General features: G+C 69.6%; 9 non-coding genes and 1 pseudogene across 9 annotated transcripts; all 10 read left to right on the plus strand.

Annotated features, from left to right (window-relative positions):
* Nucleotides 1–2,316: 2,316 nt before the first annotated feature.
* Nucleotides 2,317–2,435, plus strand: LOC149124237 (5S ribosomal RNA). The gene has a single exon (XR_016215451.1). It is a non-coding gene; the product is annotated as a 5S ribosomal RNA (ribosomal RNA).
* Nucleotides 2,436–4,768: 2,333 nt separating this feature from the next.
* LOC149124238 (5S ribosomal RNA) lies at nucleotides 4,769–4,887 on the plus strand. Its single transcript, XR_016215452.1, has one exon. It is a non-coding gene; the product is annotated as a 5S ribosomal RNA (ribosomal RNA).
* Nucleotides 4,888–7,217: 2,330 nt separating this feature from the next.
* LOC149124239 (5S ribosomal RNA) lies at nucleotides 7,218–7,336 on the plus strand. The gene has a single exon (XR_016215453.1). It is a non-coding gene; the product is annotated as a 5S ribosomal RNA (ribosomal RNA).
* Nucleotides 7,337–9,645: 2,309 nt separating this feature from the next.
* Nucleotides 9,646–9,764, plus strand: LOC149124240 (5S ribosomal RNA). The gene has a single exon (XR_016215454.1). It is a non-coding gene; the product is annotated as a 5S ribosomal RNA (ribosomal RNA).
* Nucleotides 9,765–12,147: 2,383 nt separating this feature from the next.
* LOC149124241 (5S ribosomal RNA) lies at nucleotides 12,148–12,266 on the plus strand. The gene has a single exon (XR_016215455.1). It is a non-coding gene; the product is annotated as a 5S ribosomal RNA (ribosomal RNA).
* Nucleotides 12,267–14,625: 2,359 nt separating this feature from the next.
* On the plus strand, nucleotides 14,626–14,744 carry LOC149124242 (5S ribosomal RNA). The gene has a single exon (XR_016215456.1). It is a non-coding gene; the product is annotated as a 5S ribosomal RNA (ribosomal RNA).
* Nucleotides 14,745–17,085: 2,341 nt separating this feature from the next.
* Nucleotides 17,086–17,204, plus strand: LOC149124243 (5S ribosomal RNA). The gene has a single exon (XR_016215457.1). It is a non-coding gene; the product is annotated as a 5S ribosomal RNA (ribosomal RNA).
* Nucleotides 17,205–19,538: 2,334 nt separating this feature from the next.
* LOC149124244 (5S ribosomal RNA) lies at nucleotides 19,539–19,657 on the plus strand. Its single transcript, XR_016215458.1, has one exon. It is a non-coding gene; the product is annotated as a 5S ribosomal RNA (ribosomal RNA).
* A 2,361-nt stretch (nucleotides 19,658–22,018) lies between these two features.
* LOC149124245 (5S ribosomal RNA) lies at nucleotides 22,019–22,127 on the plus strand (annotated as a pseudogene).
* A 2,353-nt stretch (nucleotides 22,128–24,480) lies between these two features.
* LOC149124246 (5S ribosomal RNA) lies at nucleotides 24,481–24,599 on the plus strand. The gene has a single exon (XR_016215459.1). It is a non-coding gene; the product is annotated as a 5S ribosomal RNA (ribosomal RNA).
* The last annotated feature ends 377 nt before the right edge of the window (nucleotides 24,600–24,976 follow it).

A 24,976-nucleotide genomic window follows, 5' to 3' on the forward strand; every position in this document is an offset into this window, starting at 1 on the left:
TTTGCCCCGCGGCACCCTCCCCTTTTGCTCGCCTTTGGCTGGCTGCCTAGCCACGCCCCCATCCGCCAGCCCGCACGCCGGGACCCCTGCGACCCCCAACGCAGCTCCAGCAGGGGGCAGAAGCCCGACCCCTCCACCTGGCAGCCCCAGCCCGCCCGCGCCTCGGGCCTGGGCCTGGGCCTGGGCCTGGGCACGGGCACAGGCACGGGCACGGGCACGGGCGGGCCGGCCAGCTGTCCCCGGCTGCCGCAGCCCCACCGCCAACCCCGGGGCCCACCCCGGGACACAGGCCACGCCCCGCGCCATCCAGCGCGCCCCCTCCAACCCCAAACCAGCGACTCACCGCCCGCCAGGGCGCTCCCCTGCCGGCCGCCCCAACCCCGCAGCCCGCCGCACCAGCAGCTCCCGGCACCTGCACTCCCACCGCCCCTCCCGGGCTCCTGTCTCCCAGGGAGCCCAATGACTGTGACCACGACCACGACCACGACCACCGCCCGAAGACGACGCCAGGGCGCGGTTGCCCACCACTCAGGGCCCGGTGCCTCGCGCAGCCCAACCCGCGGGCCCTCTGCGCCACCTGGCCGTGCGGCGGCCACGCGCCACAGCCGCGGAAGCCCTCCAGAGCGCAAAGGAGGGACCCCACACCAAGCCTCGCAGGCAATACAGGCACCCTCTCCCTCTGTCTCTGACTTACACCAACACCTACACGTCTCTCTCTCTTTCTCTCTCTCTCTCTGTCTCTCTCTCCTCTCTCTGTCCCCCTCTCCCCCATCAGCCCTGACTCACACAGCATCCAAACGGGGCACCCTTTTGGCAGGCCAGGCAGAGACCCGCGGCCACAGGCTGCGTGCCCACAGGACCTCCCCGGGACAGAGGGTCCGTGGCAGGCAGGCAGCACACAGCCTGTGGTCTCTGTGGGGAGCAACTCGGATTGGACTGAGTTACTGGAATTAAGACTTATTCTATGCATCTGCTCTCCCACAATATGGCGCTGGGAGAGGAGAAAACAGCTTCTATGCAGCTGCCTCTTGCCAACTTGAGTGATGACCTCCAGGAGCTGATCCTGCTCCTGATTGGAGGAGAGCAGCGTACTTGGCGTGTGGGCAGCCGAGTTGGGATTGGCGGAAGAGGACTATAAAGGAGGAGAGAGACAACATGCACCAGGAACATCTAAGGGGAACACCTGTGCAGCCCCCGAGAGAGCCGGCCGGCCGGCCGGCGGTGTGCCGCTCCCCCGCGGAAGTGGGGAATGTGGCAGGGGGAACCGCCCTTCCACGGAGGTGGAAGGGACGGTAGCCAACCCGGGAAGAACCAGCAGCAAACCCGGGGAGGGCCGAGCAGACGAAAGAACAGCGCAGGGTCCTGTGTCGTTCCTCCATGAAGAGGGGGAGCGACAGTCTCGAACTGGCTGCCGGGCTGGAGGGTGCGGGTCGCGCTGAAGCGCCCCACCCTCCCGTGAGGGAACGGGCGCTGAGGACGGAAATCCCTCTGTGCCACGAAGGGTGTCGGGGTGTGCGACTGTGTGCCCCTTGTGTAGGCGTGTGTGTGTGTGTGTGTGTGTGTGTGAGTGCCCACGCGAGCGTGCGGCGGGGGTGATTCCGTGCGCTGCCGCCCTCCTTCCCGACCTGCTGCCCCACTTGGGCCCCCGTGACCGAGCGGGGACAAGGGTCCCCAGGCCCTCAGCTGTCCTCGCGGCGTGGGAGTGTGTGGAGGCGCGGCGGCCGTGCCGGGGGAGGGCGGGCGACCTGTGCGTCAGCGGTGGGGGGGCTGCTGGCGGCCGGGTAGGAGGGAAGGCCCGGGCCGCGGTGGTGTGGGGCGCCGAACCCCCTGGTGCCGGGACCCGCGAGCCGCGGGGCGCAGCCCTGGGCAGGCGTGGAGGCTGCCGGGCACGGCTGGCGTGTGGCTGGGCGATGGCGGCAGGCAGGGGATCCGGCCTAGAAAGAGAGAGTAGGAGTTCCCTGTGGCCAGCGGCAGCCGGAGGAGGTTGGCTCCCCTTGGCTTGGCGGCAGCGTGCCGACTGGGCGCCCGGTGCTGCAGGTCCTGGGCTGGGCAGGCGGAGGGCTGGAGTTCGGGCACTGGTGCAGGGCTAGGCGGAGGGCGGCTGAGGAGGAGGGGGGGGGAGGAGGAGAAGAGAAGAGAAGAGAAAAGAGGGAGGAGGTGGAGGAGAAGCGGCAGCGGGAGCGGGAGCGGGAATGGGAATGGGAATGGGAATGGGAGTGAGAGCGGGGAGCGGGCAGGAGGAGGAGGAGGAGGCGGCGGCGGCGGCGGCGGCTGTGCGGGCGCGCACTCAAGAGGGGCCTGGAGGCAGCCTCTGGCGTCTACGGCCATACCACCCTGAACGCGCCCGATCTCGTCTGATCTCGGAAGCTAAGCAGGGTCGGGCCTGGTTAGTACTTGGATGGGAGACCGCCTGGGAATACCGGGTGCTGTAGGCTTTTGCCCCGCGGCACCCTCCCCTTTTGCTCGCCTTTGGCTGGCTGCCTAGCCACGCCCCCATCCGCCAGCCCGCACGCCGGGACCCCTGCGACCCCCAACGCAGCTCCAGCAGGGGGCAGAAGCCCGACCCCTCCACCTGGCAGCCCCAGCCCGCCCGCGCCTCGGGCCTGGGCCTGGGCCTGGGCCTGGGCCTGGGCACGGGCACGGGCACGGGCACGGGCACGGGCACGGGCACGGGCACGGGCGGGCCGGCCAGCTGTCCCCGGCTGCCGCAGCCCCACCGCCAACCCCGGGGCCCACCCCGGGACACAGGCCACGCCCCGCGCCATCCAGCGCGCCCCCTCCAACCCCAAACCAGCGACTCACCGCCCGCCAGGGCGCTCCCCTGCCGGCCGCCCCAACCCCGCAGCCCGCCGCACCAGCAGCTCCCGGCACCTGCACTCCCACCGCCCCTCCCGGGCTCCTGTCTCCCAGGGAGCCCAATGACTGTGACCACGACCACGACCACGACCACCGCCCGAAGACGACGCCAGGGCGCGGTTGCCCACCACTCAGGGCCCGGTGCCTCGCGCAGCCCAACCCGCGGGCCCTCTGCGCCACCTGGCCGTGCGGCGGCCACGCGCCACAGCCGCGGAAGCCCTCCAGAGCGCAAAGGAGGGACCCCACACCAAGCCTCGCAGGCAATACAGGCACCCTCTCCCTCTGTCTCTGACTTACACCAACACCTACACGTCTCTCTCTCTTTCTCTCTCTCTCTCTGTCTCTCTCTCCTCTCTCTGTCCCCCTCTCCCCCATCAGCCCTGACTCACACAGCATCCAAACGGGGCACCCTTTTGGCAGGCCAGGCAGAGACCCGCGGCCACAGGCTGCGTGCCCACAGGACCTCCCCGGGACAGAGGGTCCGTGGCAGGCAGGCAGCACACAGCCTGTGGTCTCTGTGGGGAGCAACTCGGATTGGACTGAGTTACTGGAATTAAGACTTATTCTATGCATCTGCTCTCCCACAATATGGCGCTGGGAGAGGAGAAAACAGCTTCTATGCAGCTGCCTCTTGCCAACTTGAGTGATGACCTCCAGGAGCTGATCCTGCTCCTGATTGGAGGAGAGCAGCGTACTTGGCGTGTGGGCAGCCGAGTTGGGATTGGCGGAAGAGGACTATAAAGGAGGAGAGAGACAACATGCACCAGGAACATCTAAGGGGAACACCTGTGCAGCCCCCGAGAGAGCCGGCCGGCCGGCCGGCGGTGTGCCGCTCCCCCGCGGAAGTGGGGAATGTGGCAGGGGGAACCGCCCTTCCACGGAGGTGGAAGGGACGGTAGCCAACCCGGGAAGAACCAGCAGCAAACCCGGGGAGGGCCGAGCAGACGAAAGAACAGCGCAGGGTCCTGTGTCGTTCCTCCATGAAGAGGGGGAGCGACAGTCTCGAACTGGCTGCCGGGCTGGAGGGTGCGGGTCGCGCTGAAGCGCCCCACCCTCCCGTGAGGGAACGGGCGCTGAGGACGGAAATCCCTCTGTGCCACGAAGGGTGTCGGGGTGTGCGACTGTGTGCCCCTTGTGTAGGCGTGTGTGTGTGTGTGTGTGTGTGTGTGAGTGCCCACGCGAGCGTGCGGCGGGGGTGATTCCGTGCGCTGCCGCCCTCCTTCCCGACCTGCTGCCCCACTTGGGCCCCCGTGACCGAGCGGGGACAAGGGTCCCCAGGCCCTCAGCTGTCCTCGCGGCGTGGGAGTGTGTGGAGGCGCGGCGGCCGTGCCGGGGGAGGGCGGGCGACCTGTGCGTCAGCGGTGGGGGGGCTGCTGGCGGCCGGGTAGGAGGGAAGGCCCGGGCCGCGGTGGTGTGGGGCGCCGAACCCCCTGGTGCCGGGACCCGCGAGCCGCGGGGCGCAGCCCTGGGCAGGCGTGGAGGCTGCCGGGCACGGCTGGCGTGTGGCTGGGCGATGGCGGCAGGCAGGGGATCCGGCCTAGAAAGAGAGAGTAGGAGTTCCCTGTGGCCAGCGGCAGCCGGAGGAGGTTGGCTCCCCTTGGCTTGGCGGCAGCGTGCCGACTGGGCGCCCGGTGCTGCAGGTCCTGGGCTGGGCAGGCGGAGGGCTGGAGTTCGGGCACTGGTGCAGGGCTAGGCGGAGGGCGGCTGAGGAGGAGGGGGGGGAGGAGGAGAAGAGAAGAGAAGAGAAAAGAGGGAGGAGGCGGAGGAGAAGCGGCAGCGGGAGCGGGAGCGGGAATGGGAATGGGAATGGGAATGGGAGTGAGAGCGGGGAGCGGGCAGGAGGAGGAGGAGGAGGCGGCGGCGGCGGCTGTGCGGGCGCGCACTCAAGAGGGGCCTGGAGGCAGCCTCTGGCGTCTACGGCCATACCACCCTGAACGCGCCCGATCTCGTCTGATCTCGGAAGCTAAGCAGGGTCGGGCCTGGTTAGTACTTGGATGGGAGACCGCCTGGGAATACCGGGTGCTGTAGGCTTTTGCCCCGCGGCACCCTCCCCTTTTGCTCGCCTTTGGCTGGCTGCCTAGCCACGCCCCCATCCGCCAGCCCGCACGCCGGGACCCCTGCGACCCCCAACGCAGCTCCAGCAGGGGGCAGAAGCCCGACCCCTCCACCTGGCAGCCCCAGCCCGCCCGCGCCTCGGGCCTGGGCCTGGGCCTGGGCCTGGGCACGGGCACGGGCACGGGCACGGGCACGGGCGGGCCGGCCAGCTGTCCCCGGCTGCCGCAGCCCCACCGCCAACCCCGGGGCCCACCCCGGGACACAGGCCACGCCCCGCGCCATCCAGCGCGCCCCCTCCAACCCCAAACCAGCGACTCACCGCCCGCCAGGGCGCTCCCCTGCCGGCCGCCCCAACCCCGCAGCCCGCCGCACCAGCAGCTCCCGGCACCTGCACTCCCACCGCCCCTCCCGGGCTCCTGTCTCCCAGGGAGCCCAATGACTGTGACCACGACCACGACCACGACCACCGCCCGAAGACGACGCCAGGGCGCGGTTGCCCACCACTCAGGGCCCGGTGCCTCGCGCAGCCCAACCCGCGGGCCCTCTGCGCCACCTGGCCGTGCGGCGGCCACGCGCCACAGCCGCGGAAGCCCTCCAGAGCGCAAAGGAGGGACCCCACACCAAGCCTCGCAGGCAATACAGGCACCCTCTCCCTCTGTCTCTGACTTACACCAACACCTACACGTCTCTCTCTCTTTCTCTCTCTCTCTCTGTCTCTCTCTCCTCTCTCTGTCCCCCTCTCCCCCATCAGCCCTGACTCACACAGCATCCAAACGGGGCACCCTTTTGGCAGGCCAGGCAGAGACCCGCGGCCACAGGCTGCGTGCCCACAGGACCTCCCCGGGACAGAGGGTCCGTGGCAGGCAGGCAGCACACAGCCTGTGGTCTCTGTGGGGAGCAACTCGGATTGGACTGAGTTACTGGAATTAAGACTTATTCTATGCATCTGCTCTCCCACAATATGGCGCTGGGAGAGGAGAAAACAGCTTCTATGCAGCTGCCTCTTGCCAACTTGAGTGATGACCTCCAGGAGCTGATCCTGCTCCTGATTGGAGGAGAGCAGCGTACTTGGCGTGTGGGCAGCCGAGTTGGGATTGGCGGAAGAGGACTATAAAGGAGGAGAGAGACAACATGCACCAGGAACATCTAAGGGGAACACCTGTGCAGCCCCCGAGAGAGCCGGCCGGCCGGCCGGCGGTGTGCCGCTCCCCCGCGGAAGTGGGGAATGTGGCAGGGGGAACCGCCCTTCCACGGAGGTGGAAGGGACGGTAGCCAACCCGGGAAGAACCAGCAGCAAACCCGGGGAGGGCCGAGCAGACGAAAGAACAGCGCAGGGTCCTGTGTCGTTCCTCCATGAAGAGGGGGAGCGACAGTCTCGAACTGGCTGCCGGGCTGGAGGGTGCGGGTCGCGCTGAAGCGCCCCACCCTCCCGTGAGGGAACGGGCGCTGAGGACGGAAATCCCTCTGTGCCACGAAGGGTGTCGGGGTGTGCGACTGTGTGCCCCTTGTGTAGGCGTGTGTGTGTGTGTGTGTGTGTGTGTGTGAGTGCCCACGCGAGCGTGCGGCGGGGGTGATTCCGTGCGCTGCCGCCCTCCTTCCCGACCTGCTGCCCCACTTGGGCCCCCGTGACCGAGCGGGGACAAGGGTCCCCAGGCCCTCAGCTGTCCTCGCGGCGTGGGAGTGTGTGGAGGCGCGGCGGCCGTGCCGGGGGAGGGCGGGCGACCTGTGCGTCAGCGGTGGGGGGGCTGCTGGCGGCCGGGTAGGAGGGAAGGCCCGGGCCGCGGTGGTGTGGGGCGCCGAACCCCCTGGTGCCGGGACCCGCGAGCCGCGGGGCGCAGCCCTGGGCAGGCGTGGAGGCTGCCGGGCACGGCTGGCGTGTGGCTGGGCGATGGCGGCAGGCAGGGGATCCGGCCTAGAAAGAGAGAGTAGGAGTTCCCTGTGGCCAGCGGCAGCCGGAGGAGGTTGGCTCCCCTTGGCTTGGCGGCAGCGTGCCGACTGGGCGCCCGGTGCTGCAGGTCCTGGGCTGGGCAGGCGGAGGGCTGGAGTTCGGGCACTGGTGCAGGGCTAGGCGGAGGGCGGCTGAGGAGGAGGGGGGGGGAGGAGGAGAAGAGAAGAGAAGAGAAAAGAGGGAGGAGGCGGAGGAGAAGCGGCAGCGGGAGCGGGAGCGGGAATGGGAATGGGAATGGGAATGGGAGTGAGAGCGGGGAGCGGGCAGGAGGAGGAGGAGGAGGCGGCGGCGGCGGCGGCGGCGGCGGCGGCGGCTGTGCGGGCGCGCACTCAAGAGGGGCCTGGAGGCAGCCTCTGGCGTCTACGGCCATACCACCCTGAACGCGCCCGATCTCGTCTGATCTCGGAAGCTAAGCAGGGTCGGGCCTGGTTAGTACTTGGATGGGAGACCGCCTGGGAATACCGGGTGCTGTAGGCTTTTGCCCCGCGGCACCCTCCCCTTTTGCTCGCCTTTGGCTGGCTGCCTAGCCACGCCCCCATCCGCCAGCCCGCACGCCGGGACCCCTGCGACCCCCAACGCAGCTCCAGCAGGGGGCAGAAGCCCGACCCCTCCACCTGGCAGCCCCAGCCCGCCCGCGCCTCGGGCCTGGGCCTGGGCCTGGGCCTGGGCACGGGCACGGGCACGGGCACGGGCACGGGCGGGCCGGCCAGCTGTCCCCGGCTGCCGCAGCCCCACCGCCAACCCCGGGGCCCACCCCGGGACACAGGCCACGCCCCGCGCCATCCAGCGCGCCCCCTCCAACCCCAAACCAGCGACTCACCGCCCGCCAGGGCGCTCCCCTGCCGGCCGCCCCAACCCCGCAGCCCGCCGCACCAGCAGCTCCCGGCACCTGCACTCCCACCGCCCCTCCCGGGCTCCTGTCTCCCAGGGAGCCCAATGACTGTGACCACGACCACGACCACGACCACCGCCCGAAGACGACGCCAGGGCGCGGTTGCCCACCACTCAGGGCCCGGTGCCTCGCGCAGCCCAACCCGCGGGCCCTCTGCGCCACCTGGCCGTGCGGCGGCCACGCGCCACAGCCGCGGAAGCCCTCCAGAGCGCAAAGGAGGGACCCCACACCAAGCCTCGCAGGCAATACAGGCACCCTCTCCCTCTGTCTCTGACTTACACCAACACCTACACGTCTCTCTCTCTTTCTCTCTCTCTCTCTGTCTCTCTCTCCTCTCTCTGTCCCCCTCTCCCCCATCAGCCCTGACTCACACAGCATCCAAACGGGGCACCCTTTTGGCAGGCCAGGCAGAGACCCGCGGCCACAGGCTGCGTGCCCACAGGACCTCCCCGGGACAGAGGGTCCGTGGCAGGCAGGCAGCACACAGCCTGTGGTCTCTGTGGGGAGCAACTCGGATTGGACTGAGTTACTGGAATTAAGACTTATTCTATGCATCTGCTCTCCCACAATATGGCGCTGGGAGAGGAGAAAACAGCTTCTATGCAGCTGCCTCTTGCCAACTTGAGTGATGACCTCCAGGAGCTGATCCTGCTCCTGATTGGAGGAGAGCAGCGTACTTGGCGTGTGGGCAGCCGAGTTGGGATTGGCGGAAGAGGACTATAAAGGAGGAGAGAGACAACATGCACCAGGAACATCTAAGGGGAACACCTGTGCAGCCCCCGAGAGAGCCGGCCGGCCGGCCGGCGGTGTGCCGCTCCCCCGCGGAAGTGGGGAATGTGGCAGGGGGAACCGCCCTTCCACGGAGGTGGAAGGGACGGTAGCCAACCCGGGAAGAACCAGCAGCAAACCCGGGGAGGGCCGAGCAGACGAAAGAACAGCGCAGGGTCCTGTGTCGTTCCTCCATGAAGAGGGGGAGCGACAGTCTCGAACTGGCTGCCGGGCTGGAGGGTGCGGGTCGCGCTGAAGCGCCCCACCCTCCCGTGAGGGAACGGGCGCTGAGGACGGAAATCCCTCTGTGCCACGAAGGGTGTCGGGGTGTGCGACTGTGTGCCCCTTGTGTAGGCGTGTGTGTGTGTGTGTGTGTGTGTGTGAGTGCCCACGCGAGCGTGCGGCGGGGGTGATTCCGTGCGCTGCCGCCCTCCTTCCCGACCTGCTGCCCCACTTGGGCCCCCGTGACCGAGCGGGGACAAGGGTCCCCAGGCCCTCAGCTGTCCTCGCGGCGTGGGAGTGTGTGGAGGCGCGGCGGCCGACCTGTGCGTCAGCGGTGGGCGGGCTGCTGGCGGCCGGGTAGGAGGGAAGGCCCGGGCCGCGGTGGTGTGGGGCGCCGAACCCCCTGGTGCCGGGACCCGCGAGCCGCGGGGCGCAGCCCTGGGCAGGCGTGGAGGCTGCCGGGCACGGCTGGCGTGTGGCTGGGCGATGGCGGCAGGCAGGGGATCCGGCCTAGAAAGAGAGAGTAGGAGTTCCCTGTGGCCAGCGGCAGCCGGAGGAGGTTGGCTCCCCTTGGCTTGGCGGCAGCGTGCCGACTGGGCGCCCGGTGCTGCAGGTCCTGGGCTGGGCAGGCGGAGGGCTGGAGTTCGGGCACTGGTGCAGGGCTAGGCGGAGGGCGGCTGAGGAGGAGGGGGGGGGAGGAGGAGAAGAGAAGAGAAGAGAAAAGAGGGAGGAGGTGGAGGAGAAGCGGCAGCGGGAGCGGGAGCGGGAATGGGAATGGGAATGGGAATGGGAGTGAGAGCGGGGAGCGGGCAGGAGGAGGAGGAGGAGGCGGCGGCGGCGGCGGCGGCGGCGGCGGCGGCTGTGCGGGCGCGCACTCAAGAGGGGCCTGGAGGCAGCCTCTGGCGTCTACGGCCATACCACCCTGAACGCGCCCGATCTCGTCTGATCTCGGAAGCTAAGCAGGGTCGGGCCTGGTTAGTACTTGGATGGGAGACCGCCTGGGAATACCGGGTGCTGTAGGCTTTTGCCCCGCGGCACCCTCCCCTTTTGCTCGCCTTTGGCTGGCTGCCTAGCCACGCCCCCATCCGCCAGCCCGCACGCCGGGACCCCTGCGACCCCCAACGCAGCTCCAGCAGGGGGCAGAAGCCCGACCCCTCCACCTGGCAGCCCCAGCCCGCCCGCGCCTCGGGCCTGGGCCTGGGCCTGGGCCTGGGCACGGGCACGGGCACGGGCACGGGCACGGGCGGGCCGGCCAGCTGTCCCCGGCTGCCGCAGCCCCACCGCCAACCCCGGGGCCCACCCCGGGACACAGGCCACGCCCCGCGCCATCCAGCGCGCCCCCTCCAACCCCAAACCAGCGACTCACCGCCCGCCAGGGCGCTCCCCTGCCGGCCGCCCCAACCCCGCAGCCCGCCGCACCAGCAGCTCCCGGCACCTGCACTCCCACCGCCCCTCCCGGGCTCCTGTCTCCCAGGGAGCCCAATGACTGTGACCACGACCACGACCACGACCACCGCCCGAAGACGACGCCAGGGCGCGGTTGCCCACCACTCAGGGCCCGGTGCCTCGCGCAGCCCAACCCGCGGGCCCTCTGCGCCACCTGGCCGTGCGGCGGCCACGCGCCACAGCCGCGGAAGCCCTCCAGAGCGCAAAGGAGGGACCCCACACCAAGCCTCGCAGGCAATACAGGCACCCTCTCCCTCTGTCTCTGACTTACACCAACACCTACACGTCTCTCTCTCTTTCTCTCTCTCTCTCTGTCTCTCTCTCCTCTCTCTGTCCCCCTCTCCCCCATCAGCCCTGACTCACACAGCATCCAAACGGGGCACCCTTTTGGCAGGCCAGGCAGAGACCCGCGGCCACAGGCTGCGTGCCCACAGGACCTCCCCGGGACAGAGGGTCCATGGCAGGCAGGCAGCACACAGCCTGTGGTCTCTGTGGGGAGCAACTCGGATTGGACTGAGTTACTGGAATTAAGACTTATTCTATGCATCTGCTCTCCCACAATATGGCGCTGGGAGAGGAGAAAACAGCTTCTATGCAGCTGCCTCTTGCCAACTTGAGTGATGACCTCCAGGAGCTGATCCTGCTCCTGATTGGAGGAGAGCAGCGTACTTGGCGTGTGGGCAGCCGAGTTGGGATTGGCGGAAGAGGACTATAAAGGAGGAGAGAGACAACATGCACCAGGAACATCTAAGGGGAACACCTGTGCAGCCCCCGAGAGAGCCGGCCGGCCGGCCGGCGGTGTGCCGCTCCCCCGCGGAAGTGGGGAATGTGGCAGGGGGAACCGCCCTTCCACGGAGGTGGAAGGGACGGTAGCCAACCCGGGAAGAACCAGCAGCAAACCCGGGGAGGGCCGAGCAGACGAAAGAACAGCGCAGGGTCCTGTGTCGTTCCTCCATGAAGAGGGGGAGCGACAGTCTCGAACTGGCTGCCGGGCTGGAGGGTGCGGGTCGCGCTGAAGCGCCCCACCCTCCCGTGAGGGAACGGGCGCTGAGGACGGAAATCCCTCTGTGCCACGAAGGGTGTCGGGGTGTGCGACTGTGTGCCCCTTGTGTAGGCGTGTGTGTGTGTGTGTGTGTGTGTGTGTGTGAGTGCCCACGCGAGCGTGCGGCGGGGGTGATTCCGTGCGCTGCCGCCCTCCTTCCCGACCTGCTGCCCCACTTGGGCCCCCGTGACCGAGCGGGGACAAGGGTCCCCAGGCCCTCAGCTGTCCTCGCGGCGTGGGAGTGTGTGGAGGCGCGGCGGCCGTGCCGGGGGAGGGCGGGCGACCTGTGCGTCAGCGGTGGGGGGGCTGCTGGCGGCCGGGTAGGAGGGAAGGCCCGGGCCGCGGTGGTGTGGGGCGCCGAACCCCCTGGTGCCGGGACCCGCGAGCCGCGGGGCGCAGCCCTGGGCAGGCGTGGAGGCTGCCGGGCACGGCTGGCGTGTGGCTGGGCGATGGCGGCAGGCAGGGGATCCGGCCTAGAAAGAGAGAGTAGGAGTTCCCTGTGGCCAGCGGCAGCCGGAGGAGGTTGGCTCCCCTTGGCTTGGCGGCAGCGTGCCGACTGGGCGCCCGGTGCTGCAGGTCCTGGGCTGGGCAGGCGGAGGGCTGGAGTTCGGGCACTGGTGCAGGGCTAGGCGGAGGGCGGCTGAGGAGGAGGGGGGGGGAGGAGGAGAAGAGAAGAGAAGAGAAAAGAGGGAGGAGGCGGAGGAGAAGCGGCAGCGGGAGCGGGAGCGGGAGTGGGAATGGGAATGGGAATGGGAATGGGAATGGGAGTGAGAGCGGGGAGCGGGCAGGAGGAGGAGGAGGAGGAGGCGGCGGCGGCGGAGGCGGAGGCGGAGGCGGCGGCGGCGGCGGCGGCGGCGGCGGCGGCGGCGGCGGCTGTGCGTGCGCGCACTCAAGGGGGGCCTGGAGGCGGCCTCTGGCGTCTACGGCCATACCACCCTGAACGCGCCCGATCTCGTCTGATCTCGGAAGCTAAGCAGGGTCGGGCCTGGTTAGTACTTGGATGGGAGACCGCCTGGGAATACCGGGTGCTGTAGGCTTTTGCCCCGCGGCACCCTCCCCTTTTGCTCGCCTTTGGCTGGCTGCCTAGCCACGCCCCCATCCGCCAGCCCGCACGCCGGGACCCCTGCGACCCCCAACGCAGCTCCAGCAGGGGGCAGAAGCCCGACCCCTCCACCTGGCAGCCCCAGCCCGCCCGCGCCTCGGGCCTGGGCCTGGGCACGGGCACGGGCACGGGCACGGGCACGGGCACGGGCACGGGCACGGGCGGGCCGGCCAGCTGTCCCCGGCTGCCGCAGCCCCACCGCCAACCCCGGGGCCCACCCCGGGACACAGGCCACGCCCCGCGCCATCCAGCGCGCCCCCTCCAACCCCAAACCAGCGACTCACCGCCCGCCAGGGCGCTCCCCTGCCGGCCGCCCCAACCCCGCAGCCCGCCGCACCAGCAGCTCCCGGCACCTGCACTCCCACCGCCCCTCCCGGGCTCCTGTCTCCCAGGGAGCCCAATGACTGTGACCACGACCACGACCACGACCACCGCCCGAAGACGACGCCAGGGCGCGGTTGCCCACCACTCAGGGCCCGGTGCCTCGCGCAGCCCAACCCGCGGGCCCTCTGCGCCACCTGGCCGTGCGGCGGCCACGCGCCACAGCCGCGGAAGCCCTCCAGAGCGCAAAGGAGGGACCCCACACCAAGCCTCGCAGGCAATACAGGCACCCTCTCCCTCTGTCTCTGACTTACACCAACACCTACACGTCTCTCTCTCTTTCTCTCTCTCTCTCTGTCTCTCTCTCCTCTCTCTGTCCCCCTCTCCCCCATCAGCCCTGACTCACACAGCATCCAAACGGGGCACCCTTTTGGCAGGCCAGGCAGAGACCCGCGGCCACAGGCTGCGTGCCCACAGGACCTCCCCGGGACAGAGGGTCCGTGGCAGGCAGGCAGCACACAGCCTGTGGTCTCTGTGGGGAGCAACTCGGATTGGACTGAGTTACTGGAATTAAGACTTATTCTATGCATCTGCTCTCCCACAATATGGCGCTGGGAGAGGAGAAAACAGCTTCTATGCAGCTGCCTCTTGCCAACTTGAGTGATGACCTCCAGGAGCTGATCCTGCTCCTGATTGGAGGAGAGCAGCGTACTTGGCGTGTGGGCAGCCGAGTTGGGATTGGCGGAAGAGGACTATAAAGGAGGAGAGAGACAACATGCACCAGGAACATCTAAGGGGAACACCTGTGCAGCCCCCGAGAGAGCCGGCCGGCCGGCCGGCGGTGTGCCGCTCCCCCGCGGAAGTGGGGAATGTGGCAGGGGGAACCGCCCTTCCACGGAGGTGGAAGGGACGGTAGCCAACCCGGGAAGAACCAGCAGCAAACCCGGGGAGGGCCGAGCAGACGAAAGAACAGCGCAGGGTCCTGTGTCGTTCCTCCATGAAGAGGGGGAGCGACAGTCTCGAACTGGCTGCCGGGCTGGAGGGTGCGGGTCGCGCTGAAGCGCCCCACCCTCCCGTGAGGGAACGGGCGCTGAGGACGGAAATCGGCGCTGAGGACGGAAATCCCTCTGTGCCACGAAGGGTGTCGGGGTGTGCGACTGTGTGCCCCTTGTGTAGGCGTGTGTGTGTGTGTGTGTGTGTGTGTGTGTGAGTGCCCACGCGAGCGTGCGGCGGGGGTGATTCCGTGCGCTGCCGCCCTCCTTCCCGACCTGCTGCCCCACTTGGGCCCCCGTGACCGAGCGGGGACAAGGGTCCCCAGGCCCTCAGCTGTCCTCGCGGCGTGGGAGTGTGTGGAGGCGCGGCGGCCGTGCCGGGGGAGGGCGGGCGACCTGTGCGTCAGCGGTGGGGGGGCTGCTGGCGGCCGGGTAGGAGGGAAGGCCCGGGCCGCGGTGGTGTGGGGCGCCGAACCCCCTGGTGCCGGGACCCGCGAGCCGCGGGGCGCAGCCCTGGGCAGGCGTGGAGGCTGCCGGGCACGGCTGGCGTGTGGCTGGGCGATGGCGGCAGGCAGGGGATCCGGCCTAGAAAGAGAGAGTAGGAGTTCCCTGTGGCCAGCGGCAGCCGGAGGAGGTTGGCTCCCCTTGGCTTGGCGGCAGCGTGCCGACTGGGCGCCCGGTGCTGCACTGCAGGTCCTGGGCTGGGCAGGCGGAGGGCTGGAGTTCGGGCACTGGTGCAGGGCTAGGCGGAGGGCGGCTGAGGAGGAGGGGGGGGGAGGAGGAGAAGAGAAGAGAAGAGAAAAGAGGGAGGAGGCGGAGGAGAAGCGGCAGCGGGAGCGGGAGCGGGAATGGGAATGGGAATGGGAATGGGAGTGAGAGCGGGGAGCGGGCAGGAGGAGGAGGAGGAGGAGGCGGCGGCGGCGGCGGCGGCGGCGGCTGTGCGGGCGCGCACTCAAGAGGGGCCTGGAGGCAGCCTCTGGCGTCTACGGCCATACCACCCTGAACGCGCCCGATCTCGTCTGATCTCGGAAGCTAAGCAGGGTCGGGCCTGGTTAGTACTTGGATGGGAGACCGCCTGGGAATACCGGGTGCTGTAGGCTTTTGCCCCGCGGCACCCTCCCCTTTTGCTCGCCTTTGGCTGGCTGCCTAGCCACGCCCCCATCCGCCAGCCCGCACGCCGGGACCCCTGCGACCCCCAACGCAGCTCCAGCAGGGGGCAGAAGCCCGACCCCTCCACCTGGCAGCCCCAGCCCGCCCGCGCCTCGGGCCTGGGCCTGGGCCTGGGCCTGGGCACGGGCACGGGCACGGGCACGGGCACGGGCGGGCCGGCCAGCTGTCCCCGGCTGCCGCAGCCCCACCGCCAACCCCGGGGCCCACCCCGGGACACAGGCCACGCCCCGCGCCATCCAGCGCGCCCCCTCCAACCCCAAACCAGCGACTCACCGCCCGCCAGGGCGCTCCCCTGCCGGCCGCCCCAACCCCGCAGCCCGCCGCACCAGCAGCTCCCGGCACCTGCACTCCCACCGCCCCTCCCGGGCTCCTGTCTCCCAGGGAGCCCAATGACTGTGACCACGACCACGACCACGACCACCGCCCGAAGACGACGCCAGGGCGCGGTTGCCCACCACTCAGGGCCCGGTGCCTCGCGCAGCCCAACCCGCGGGCCCTCTGCGCCACCTGGCCGTGCGGCGGCCACGCGCCACAGCCGCGGAAGCCCTCCAGAGCGCAAAGGAGGGACCCCACACCAAGCCTCGCAGGCAATACAGGCACCCTCTCCCTCTGTCTCTGACTTACACCAACACCTACACGTCTCTCTCTCTTTCTCTCTCTCTCTCTGTCTCTCTCTCCTCTCTCTGTCCCCCTCTCCCCCATCAGCCCTGACTCACACAGCATCCAAACGGGGCACCCTTTTGGCAGGCCAGGCAGAGACCCGCGGCCACAGGCTGCGTGCCCACAGGACCTCCCCGGGACAGAGGGTCCGTGGCAGGCAGGCAGCACACAGCCTGTGGTCTCTGTGGGGAGCAACTCGGATTGGACTGAGTTACTGGAATTAAGACTTATTCTATGCATCTGCTCTCCCACAATATGGCGCTGGGAGAGGAGAAAACAGCTTCTATGCAGCTGCCTCTTGCCAACTTGAGTGATGACCTCCAGGAGCTGATCCTGCTCCTGATTGGAGGAGAGCAGCGTACTTGGCGTGTGGGCCAGCCGAGTTGGGATTGGCGGAAGAGGACTATAAAGGAGGAGAGAGACAACATGCACCAGGAACATCTAAGGGGAACACCTGTGCAGCCCCCGAGAGAGCCGGCCGGCCGGCCGGCGGTGTGCCGCTCCCCCGCGGAAGTGGGGAATGTGGCAGGGGGAACCGCCCTTCCACGGAGGTGGAAGGGACGGTAGCCAACCCGGGAAGAACCAGCAGCAAACCCGGGGAGGGCCGAGCAGACGAAAGAACAGCGCAGGGTCCTGTGTCGTTCCTCCATGAAGAGGGGGAGCGACAGTCTCGAACTGGCTGCCGGGCTGGAGGGTGCGGGTCGCGCTGAAGCGCCCCACCCTCCCGTGAGGGAACGGGCGCTGAGGACGGAAATCCCTCTGTGCCACGAAGGGTGTCGGGGTGTGCGACTGTGTGCCCCTTGTGTAGGCGTGTGTGTGTGTGTGTGTGTGTGTGTGTGTGTGTGTGAGTGCCCACGCGAGCGTGCGGCGGGGGTGATTCCGTGCGCTGCCGCCCTCCTTCCCGACCTGCTGCCCCACTTGGGCCCCCGTGACCGAGCGGGGACAAGGGTCCCCAGGCCCTCAGCTGTCCTCGCGGCGTGGGAGTGTGTGGAGGCGCGGCGGCCGTGCCGGGGGAGGGCGGGCGACCTGTGCGTCAGCGGTGGGGGGGCTGCTGGCGGCCGGGTAGGAGGGAAGGCCCGGGCCGCGGTGGTGTGGGGCGCCGAACCCCCTGGTGCCGGGACCCGCGAGCCGCGGGGCGCAGCCCTGGGCAGGCGTGGAGGCTGCCGGGCACGGCTGGCGTGTGGCTGGGCGATGGCGGCAGGCAGGGGATCCGGCCTAGAAAGAGAGAGTAGGAGTTCCCTGTGGCCAGCGGCAGCCGGAGGAGGTTGGCTCCCCTTGGCTTGGCGGCAGCGTGCCGACTGGGCGCCCGGTGCTGCACTGCAGGTCCTGGGCTGGGCAGGCGGAGGGCTGGAGTTCGGGCACTGGTGCAGGGCTAGGCGGAGGGCGGCTGAGGAGGAGGGGGGGGGAGGAGGAGAAGAGAAGAGAAGAGAAAAGAGGGAGGAGGCGGAGGAGAAGCGGCAGCGGGAGCGGGAGCGGGAATGGGAATGGGAATGGGAATGGGAGTGAGAGCGGGGAGCGGGCAGGAGGAGGAGGAGGAGGAGGCGGCGGCGGCGGCGGCGGCGGCGGCTGTGCGGGCGCGCACTCAAGAGGGGCCTGGAGGCAGCCTCTGGCGTCTACGGCCATACCACCCTGAACGCGCCCGATCTCGTCTGATCTCGGAAGCTAAGCAGGGTCGGGCCTGGTTAGTACTTGGATGGGAGACCGCCTGGGAATACCGGGTGCTGTAGGCTTTTGCCCCGCGGCACCCTCCCCTTTTGCTCGCCTTTGGCTGGCTGCCTAGCCACGCCCCCATCCGCCAGCCCGCACGCCGGGACCCCTGCGACCCCCAACGCAGCTCCAGCAGGGGGCAGAAGCCCGACCCCTCCACCTGGCAGCCCCAGCCCGCCCGCGCCTCGGGCCTGGGCCTGGGCCTGGGCCTGGGCACGGGCACGGGCACGGGCACGGGCACGGGCGGGCCGGCCAGCTGTCCCCGGCTGCCGCAGCCCCACCGCCAACCCCGGGGCCCACCCCGGGACACAGGCCACGCCCCGCGCCATCCAGCGCGCCCCCTCCAACCCCAAACCAGCGACTCACCGCCCGCCAGGGCGCTCCCCTGCCGGCCGCCCCAACCCCGCAGCCCGCCGCACCAGCAGCTCCCGGCACCTGCACTCCCACCGCCCCTCCCGGGCTCCTGTCTCCCAGGGAGCCCAATGACTGTGACCACGACCACGACCACGACCACCGCCCGAAGACGACGCCAGGGCGCGGTTGCCCACCACTCAGGGCCCGGTGCCTCGCGCAGCCCAACCCGCGGGCCCTCTGCGCCACCTGGCCGTGCGGCGGCCACGCGCCACAGCCGCGGAAGCCCTCCAGAGCGCAAAGGAGGGACCCCACACCAAGCCTCGCAGGCAATACAGGCACCCTCTCCCTCTGTCTCTGACTTACACCAACACCTACACGTCTCTCTCTCTTTCTCTCTCTCTCTCTGTCTCTCTCTCCTCTCTCTGTCCCCCTCTCCCCCATCAGCCCTGACTCACACAGCATCCAAACGGGGCACCCTTTTGGCAGGCCAGGCAGAGACCCGCGGCCACAGGCTGCGTGCCCACAGGACCTCCCCGGGACAGAGGGTCCGTGGCAGGCAGGCAGCACACAGCCTGTGGTCTCTGTGGGGAGCAACTCGGATTGGACTGAGTTACTGGAATTAAGACTTATTCTATGCATCTGCTCTCCCACAATATGGCGCTGGGAGAGGAGAAAACAGCTTCTATGCAGCTGCCTCTTGCCAACTTGAGTGATGACCTCCAGGAGCTGATCCTGCTCCTGATTGGAGGAGAGCAGCGTACTTGGCGTGTGGGCCAGCCGAGTTGGGATTGGCGGAAGAGGACTATAAAGGAGGAGAGAGACAACATGCACCAGGAACATCTAAGGGGAACACCTGTGCAGCCCCCGAGAGAGCCGGCCGGCCGGCCGGCGGTGTGCCGCTCCCCCGCGGAAGTGGGGAATGTGGCAGGGGGAACCGCCCTTCCACGGAGGTGGAAGGGACGGTAGCCAACCCGGGAAGAACCAGCAGCAAACCCGGGGAGGGCCGAGCAGACGAAAGAACAGCGCAGGGTCCTGTGTCGTTCCTCCATGAAGAGGGGGAGCGACAGTCTCGAACTGGCTGCCGGGCTGGAGGGTGCGGGTCGCGCTGAAGCGCCCCACCCTCCCGTGAGGGAACGGGCGCTGAGGACGGAAATCCCTCTGTGCCACGAAGGGTGTCGGGGTGTGCGACTGTGTGCCCCTTGTGTAGGCGTGTGTGTGTGTGTGTGTGTGTGTGTGTGTGTGTGAGTGCCCACGCGAGCGTGCGGCGGGGGTGATTCCGTGCGCTGCCGCCCTCCTTCCCGACCTGCTGCCCCACTTGGGCCCCCGTGACCGAGCGGGGACAAGGGTCCCCAGGCCCTCAGCTGTCCTCGCGGCGTGGGAGTGTGTGGAGGCGCGGCGGCCGTGCCGGGGGAGGGCGGGCGACCTGTGCGTCAGCGGTGGGGGGGCTGCTGGCGGCCGGGTAGGAGGGAAGGCCCGGGCCGCGGTGGTGTGGGGCGCCGAACCCCCTGGTGCCGGGACCCGCGAGCCGCGGGGCGCAGCCCTGGGCAGGCGTGGAGGCTGCCGGGCACGGCTGGCGTGTGGCTGGGCGATGGCGGCAGGCAGGGGATCCGGCCTAGAAAGAGAGAGTAGGAGTTCCCTGTGGCCAGCGGCAGCCGGAGGAGGTTGGCTCCCCTTGGCTTGGCGGCAGCGTGCCGACTGGGCGCCCGGTGCTGCACTGCAGGTCCTGGGCTGGGCAGGCGGAGGGCTGGAGTTCGGGCACTGGTGCAGGGCTAGGCGGAGGGCGGCTGAGGAGGAGGGGGGGGGAGGAGGAGAAGAGAAGAGAAAAGAGGGAGGAGGCGGAGGAGAAGCGGCAGCGGGAGCGGGAGCGGGAATGGGAATGGGAATGGGAATGGGAGTGAGAGCGGGGAGCGGGCAGGAGGAGGAGGAGGAGGAGGCGGCGGCGGCGGCGGCGGCGGCGGCTGTGCGGGCGCGCACTCAAGAGGGGCCTGGAGGCAGCCTCTGGCGTCTACGGCCATACCACCCTGAACGCGCCCGATCTCGTCTGATCTCGGAAGCTAAGCAGGGTCGGGCCTGGTTAGTACTTGGATGGGAGACCGCCTGGGAATACCGGGTGCTGTAGGCTTTTGCCCCGCGGCACCCTCCCCTTTTGCTCGCCTTTGGCTGGCTGCCTAGCCACGCCCCCATCCGCCAGCCCGCACGCCGGGACCCCTGCGACCCCCAACGCAGCTCCAGCAGGGGGCAGAAGCCCGACCCCTCCACCTGGCAGCCCCAGCCCGCCCGCGCCTCGGGCCTGGGCCTGGGCCTGGGCCTGGGCACGGGCACGGGCACGGGCACGGGCACGGGCGGGCCGGCCAGCTGTCCCCGGCTGCCGCAGCCCCACCGCCAACCCCGGGGCCCACCCCGGGACACAGGCCACGCCCCGCGCCATCCAGCGCGCCCCCTCCAACCCCAAACCAGCGACTCACCGCCCGCCAGGGCGCTCCCCTGCCGGCCGCCCCAACCCCGCAGCCCGCCGCACCAGCAGCTCCCGGCACCTGCACTCCCACCGCCCCTCCCGGGCTCCTGTCTCCCAGGGAGCCCAATGACTGTGACCACGACCACGACCACGACCACCGCCCGAAGACGACGCCAGGGCGCGGTTGCCCACCACTCAGGGCCCGGTGCCTCGCGCAGCCCAACCCGCGGGCCCTCTGCGCCACCTGGCCGTGCGGCGGCCATGCGCCACAGCCGCGGAAGCCCTCCAGAGCGCAAAGGAGGGACCCCACACCAAGCCTCGCAGGCAATACAGGCACCCTCTCCCTCTGTCTCTGACTTACACCAACACCTACACGTCTCTCTCTCTTTCTCTCTCTCTCTCTGTCTCTCTCTCCTCTCTCTGTCCCCCTCTCCCCCATCAGCCCTGACTCACACAGCATCCAAACGGGGCACCCTTTTGGCAGGCCAGGCAGAGACCCGCGGCCACAGGCTGCGTGCCCACAGGACCTCCCCGGGACAGAGGGTCCGTGGCAGGCAGGCAGCACACAGCCTGTGGTCTCTGTGGGGAGCAACTCGGATTGGACTGAGTTACTGGAATTAAGACTTATTCTATGCATCTGCTCTCCCACAATATGGCGCTGGGAGAGGAGAAAACAGCTTCTATGCAGCTGCCTCTTGCCAACTTGAGTGATGACCTCCAGGAGCTGATCCTGCTCCTGATTGGAGGAGAGCAGCGTACTTGGCGTGTGGGCAGCCGAGTTGGGATTGGCGGAAGAGGACTATAAAGGAGGAGAGAGACAACATGCACCAGGAACATCTAAGGGGAACACCTGTGCAGCCCCCGAGAGAGCCGGCCGGCCGGCCGGCGGTGTGCCGCTCCCCCGCGGAAGTGGGGAATGTGGCAGGGGGAACCGCCCTTCCACGGAGGTGGAAGGGACGGTAGCCAACCCGGGAAGAACCAGCAGCAAACCCGGGGAGGGCCGAGCAGACGAAAGAACAGCGCAGGGTCCTGTGTCGTTCCTCCATGAAGAGGGGGAGCGACAGTCTCGAACTGGCTGCCGGGCTGGAGGGTGCGGGTCGCGCTGAAGCGCCCCACCCTCCCGTGAGGGAACGGGCGCTGAGGACGGAAATCCCTCTGTGCCACGAAGGGTGTCGGGGTGTGCGACTGTGTGCCCCTTGTGTAGGCGTGTGTGTGTGTGTGTGTGTGTGTGTGTGTGAGTGCCCACGCGAGCGTGCGGCGGGGGTGATTCCGTGCGCTGCCGCCCTCCTTCCCGACCTGCTGCCCCACTTGGGCCCCCGTGACCGAGCGGGGACAAGGGTCCCCAGGCCCTCAGCTGTCCTCGCGGCGTGGGAGTGTGTGGAGGCGCGGCGGCCGTGCCGGGGGAGGGCGGGCGACCTGTGCGTCAGCGGTGGGGGGGCTGCTGGCGGCCGGGTAGGAGGGAAGGCCCGGGCCGCGGTGGTGTGGGGCGCCGAACCCCCTGGTGCCGGGACCCGCGAGCCGCGGGGCGCAGCCCTGGGCAGGCGTGGAGGCTGCCGGGCACGGCTGGCGTGTGGCTGGGCGATGGCGGCAGGCAGGGGATCCGGCCTAGAAAGAGAGAGTAGGAGTTCCCTGTGGCCAGCGGCAGCCGGAGGAGGTTGGCTCCCCTTGGCTTGGCGGCAGCGTGCCGACTGGGCGCCCGGTGCTGCACTGCAGGTCCTGGGCTGGGCAGGCGGAGGGCTGGAGTTCGGGCACTGGTGCAGGGCTAGGCGGAGGGCGGCTGAGGAGGAGGGGGGGGGAGGAGGAGAAGAGAAGAGAAGAGAAAAGAGGGAGGAGGCGGAGGAGAAGCGGCAGCGGGAGCGGGAGCGGGAATGGGAATGGGAATGGGAATGGGAATGGGAATGGGAGTGAGAGCGGGGAGCGGGCAGGAGGAGGAGGAGGAGGAGGCGGCGGCGGCGGCGGCGGCGGCGGCGGCGGCGGCGGCGGCTGTGCGGGCGCGCACTCAAGAGGGGCCTGGAGGCAGCCTCTGGCGTCTACGGCCATACCACCCTGAACGCGCCCGATCTCGTCTGATCTCGGAAGCTAAGCAGGGTCGGGCCTTGGATGGGAGACCGCCTGGGAATACCGGGTGCTGTAGGCTTTTGCCCCGCGGCACCCTCCCCTTTTGCTCGCCTTTGGCTGGCTGCCTAGCCACGCCCCCATCCGCCAGCCCGCACGCCGGGACCCCTGCGACCCCCAACGCAGCTCCAGCAGGGGGCAGAAGCCCGACCCCTCCACCTGGCAGCCCCAGCCCGCCCGCGCCTCGGGCCTGGGCCTGGGCCTGGGCCTGGGCACGGGCACGGGCACGGGCACGGGCACGGGCGGGCCGGCCAGCTGTCCCCGGCTGCCGCAGCCCCACCGCCAACCCCGGGGCCCACCCCGGGACACAGGCCACGCCCCGCGCCATCCAGCGCGCCCCCTCCAACCCCAAACCAGCGACTCACCGCCCGCCAGGGCGCTCCCCTGCCGGCCGCCCCAACCCCGCAGCCCGCCGCACCAGCAGCTCCCGGCACCTGCACTCCCACCGCCCCTCCCGGGCTCCTGTCTCCCAGGGAGCCCAATGACTGTGACCACGACCACGACCACGACCACCGCCCGAAGACGACGCCAGGGCGCGGTTGCCCACCACTCAGGGCCCGGTGCCTCGCGCAGCCCAACCCGCGGGCCCTCTGCGCCACCTGGCCGTGCGGCGGCCACGCGCCACAGCCGCGGAAGCCCTCCAGAGCGCAAAGGAGGGACCCCACACCAAGCCTCGCAGGCAATACAGGCACCCTCTCCCTCTGTCTCTGACTTACACCAACACCTACACGTCTCTCTCTCTTTCTCTCTCTCTCTCTGTCTCTCTCTCCTCTCTCTGTCCCCCTCTCCCCCATCAGCCCTGACTCACACAGCATCCAAACGGGGCACCCTTTTGGCAGGCCAGGCAGAGACCCGCGGCCACAGGCTGCGTGCCCACAGGACCTCCCCGGGACAGAGGGTCCGTGGCAGGCAGGCAGCACACAGCCTGTGGTCTCTGTGGGGAGCAACTCGGATTGGACTGAGTTACTGGAATTAAGACTTATTCTATGCATCTGCTCTCCCACAATATGGCGCTGGGAGAGGAGAAAACAGCTTCTATGCAGCTGCCTCTTGCCAACTTGAGTGATGACCTCCAGGAGCTGATCCTGCTCCTGATTGGAGGAGAGCAGCGTACTTGGCGTGTGGGCCAGCCGAGTTGGGATTGGCGGAAGAGGACTATAAAGGAGGAGAGAGACAACATGCACCAGGAACATCTAAGGGGAACACCTGTGCAGCCCCCGAGAGAGCCGGCCGGCCGGCCGGCGGTGTGCCGCTCCCCCGCGGAAGTGGGGAATGTGGCAGGGGGAACCGCCCTTCCACGGAGGTGGAAGGGACGGTAGCCAACCCGGGAAGAACCAGCAGCAAACCCGGGGAGGGCCGAGCAGACGAAAGAACAGCGCAGGGTCCTGTGTCGTTCCTCCATGAAGAGGGGGAGCGACAGTCTCGAACTGGCTGCCGGGCTGGAGGGTGCGGGTCGCGCTGAAGCGCCCCACCCTCCCGTGAGGGAACGGGCGCTGAGGACGGAAATCCCTCTGTGCCACGAAGGGTGTCGGGGTGTGCGACTGTGTGCCCCTTGTGTAGGCGTGTGTGTGTGTGTGTGTGTGTGTGTGTGTGTGTGTGAGTGCCCACGCGAGCGTGCGGCGGGGGTGATTCCGTGCGCTGCCGCCCTCCTTCCCGACCTGCTGCCCCACTTGGGCCCCCGTGACCGAGCGGGGACAAGGGTCCCCAGGCCCTCAGCTGTCCTCGCGGCGTGGGAGTGTGTGGAGGCGCGGCGGCCGTGCCGGGGGAGGGCGGGCGACCTGTGCGTCAGCGGTGGGGGGGCTGCTGGCGGCCGGGTAGGAGGGAAGGCCCGGGCCGCGGTGGTGTGGGGCGCCGAACCCCCTGGTGCCGGGACCCGCGAGCCGCGGGGCGCAGCCCTGGGCAGGCGTGGAGGCTGCCGGGCACGGCTGGCGTGTGGCTGGGCGATGGCGGCAGGCAGGGGATCCGGCCTAGAAAGAGAGAGTAGGAGTTCCCTGTGGCCAGCGGCAGCCGGAGGAGGTTGGCTCCCCTTGGCTTGGCGGCAGCGTGCCGACTGGGCGCCCGGTGCTGCACTGCAGGTCCTGGGCTGGGCAGGCGGAGGGCTGGAGTTCGGGCACTGGTGCAGGGCTAGGCGGAGGGCGGCTGAGGAGGAGGGGGGGGGAGGAGGAGAAGAGAAGAGAAGAGAAAAGAGGGAGGAGGCGGAGGAGAAGCGGCAGCGGGAGCGGGAGCGGGAATGGGAATGGGAATGGGAATGGGAGTGAGAGCGGGGAGCGGGCAGGAGGAGGAGGAGGAGGAGGAGGAGGAGGAGGCGGCGGCGGCGGCGGCGGCGGCGGCTGTGCGGGCGCGCACTCAAGAGGGGCCTGGAGGCGGCCTCTGGCGTCTACGGCCATACCACCCTGAACGCGCCCGATCTCGTCTGATCTCGGAAGCTAAGCAGGGTCGGGCCTGGTTAGTACTTGGATGGGAGACCGCCTGGGAATACCGGGTGCTGTAGGCTTTTGCCCCGCGGCACCCTCCCCTTTTGCTCGCCTTTGGCTGGCTGCCTAGCCACGCCCCCATCCGCCAGCCCGCACGCCGGGACCCCTGCGACCCCCAACGCAGCTCCAGCAGGGGGCAGAAGCCCGACCCCTCCACCTGGCAGCCCCAGCCCGCCCGCGCCTCGGGCCTGGGCCTGGGCACGGGCACGGGCACGGGCACGGGCACGGGCGGGCCGGCCAGCTGTCCCCGGCTGCCGCAGCCCCACCGCCAACCCCGGGGCCCACCCCGGGACACAGGCCACGCCCCGCGCCATCCAGCGCGCCCCCTCCAACCCCAAACCAGCGACTCACCGCCCGCCAGGGCGCTCCCCTGCCGGCCGCCCCAACCCCGCAGCCC

Source organism: Oryctolagus cuniculus, chromosome 10 (genome assembly GCF_051225735.1).
Source record: "Oryctolagus cuniculus isolate XC-2025 breed Fujian yellow rabbit chromosome 10, ASM5122573v1, whole genome shotgun sequence".
Taxonomy (NCBI): Eukaryota; Metazoa; Chordata; class Mammalia; order Lagomorpha; family Leporidae; genus Oryctolagus; species Oryctolagus cuniculus.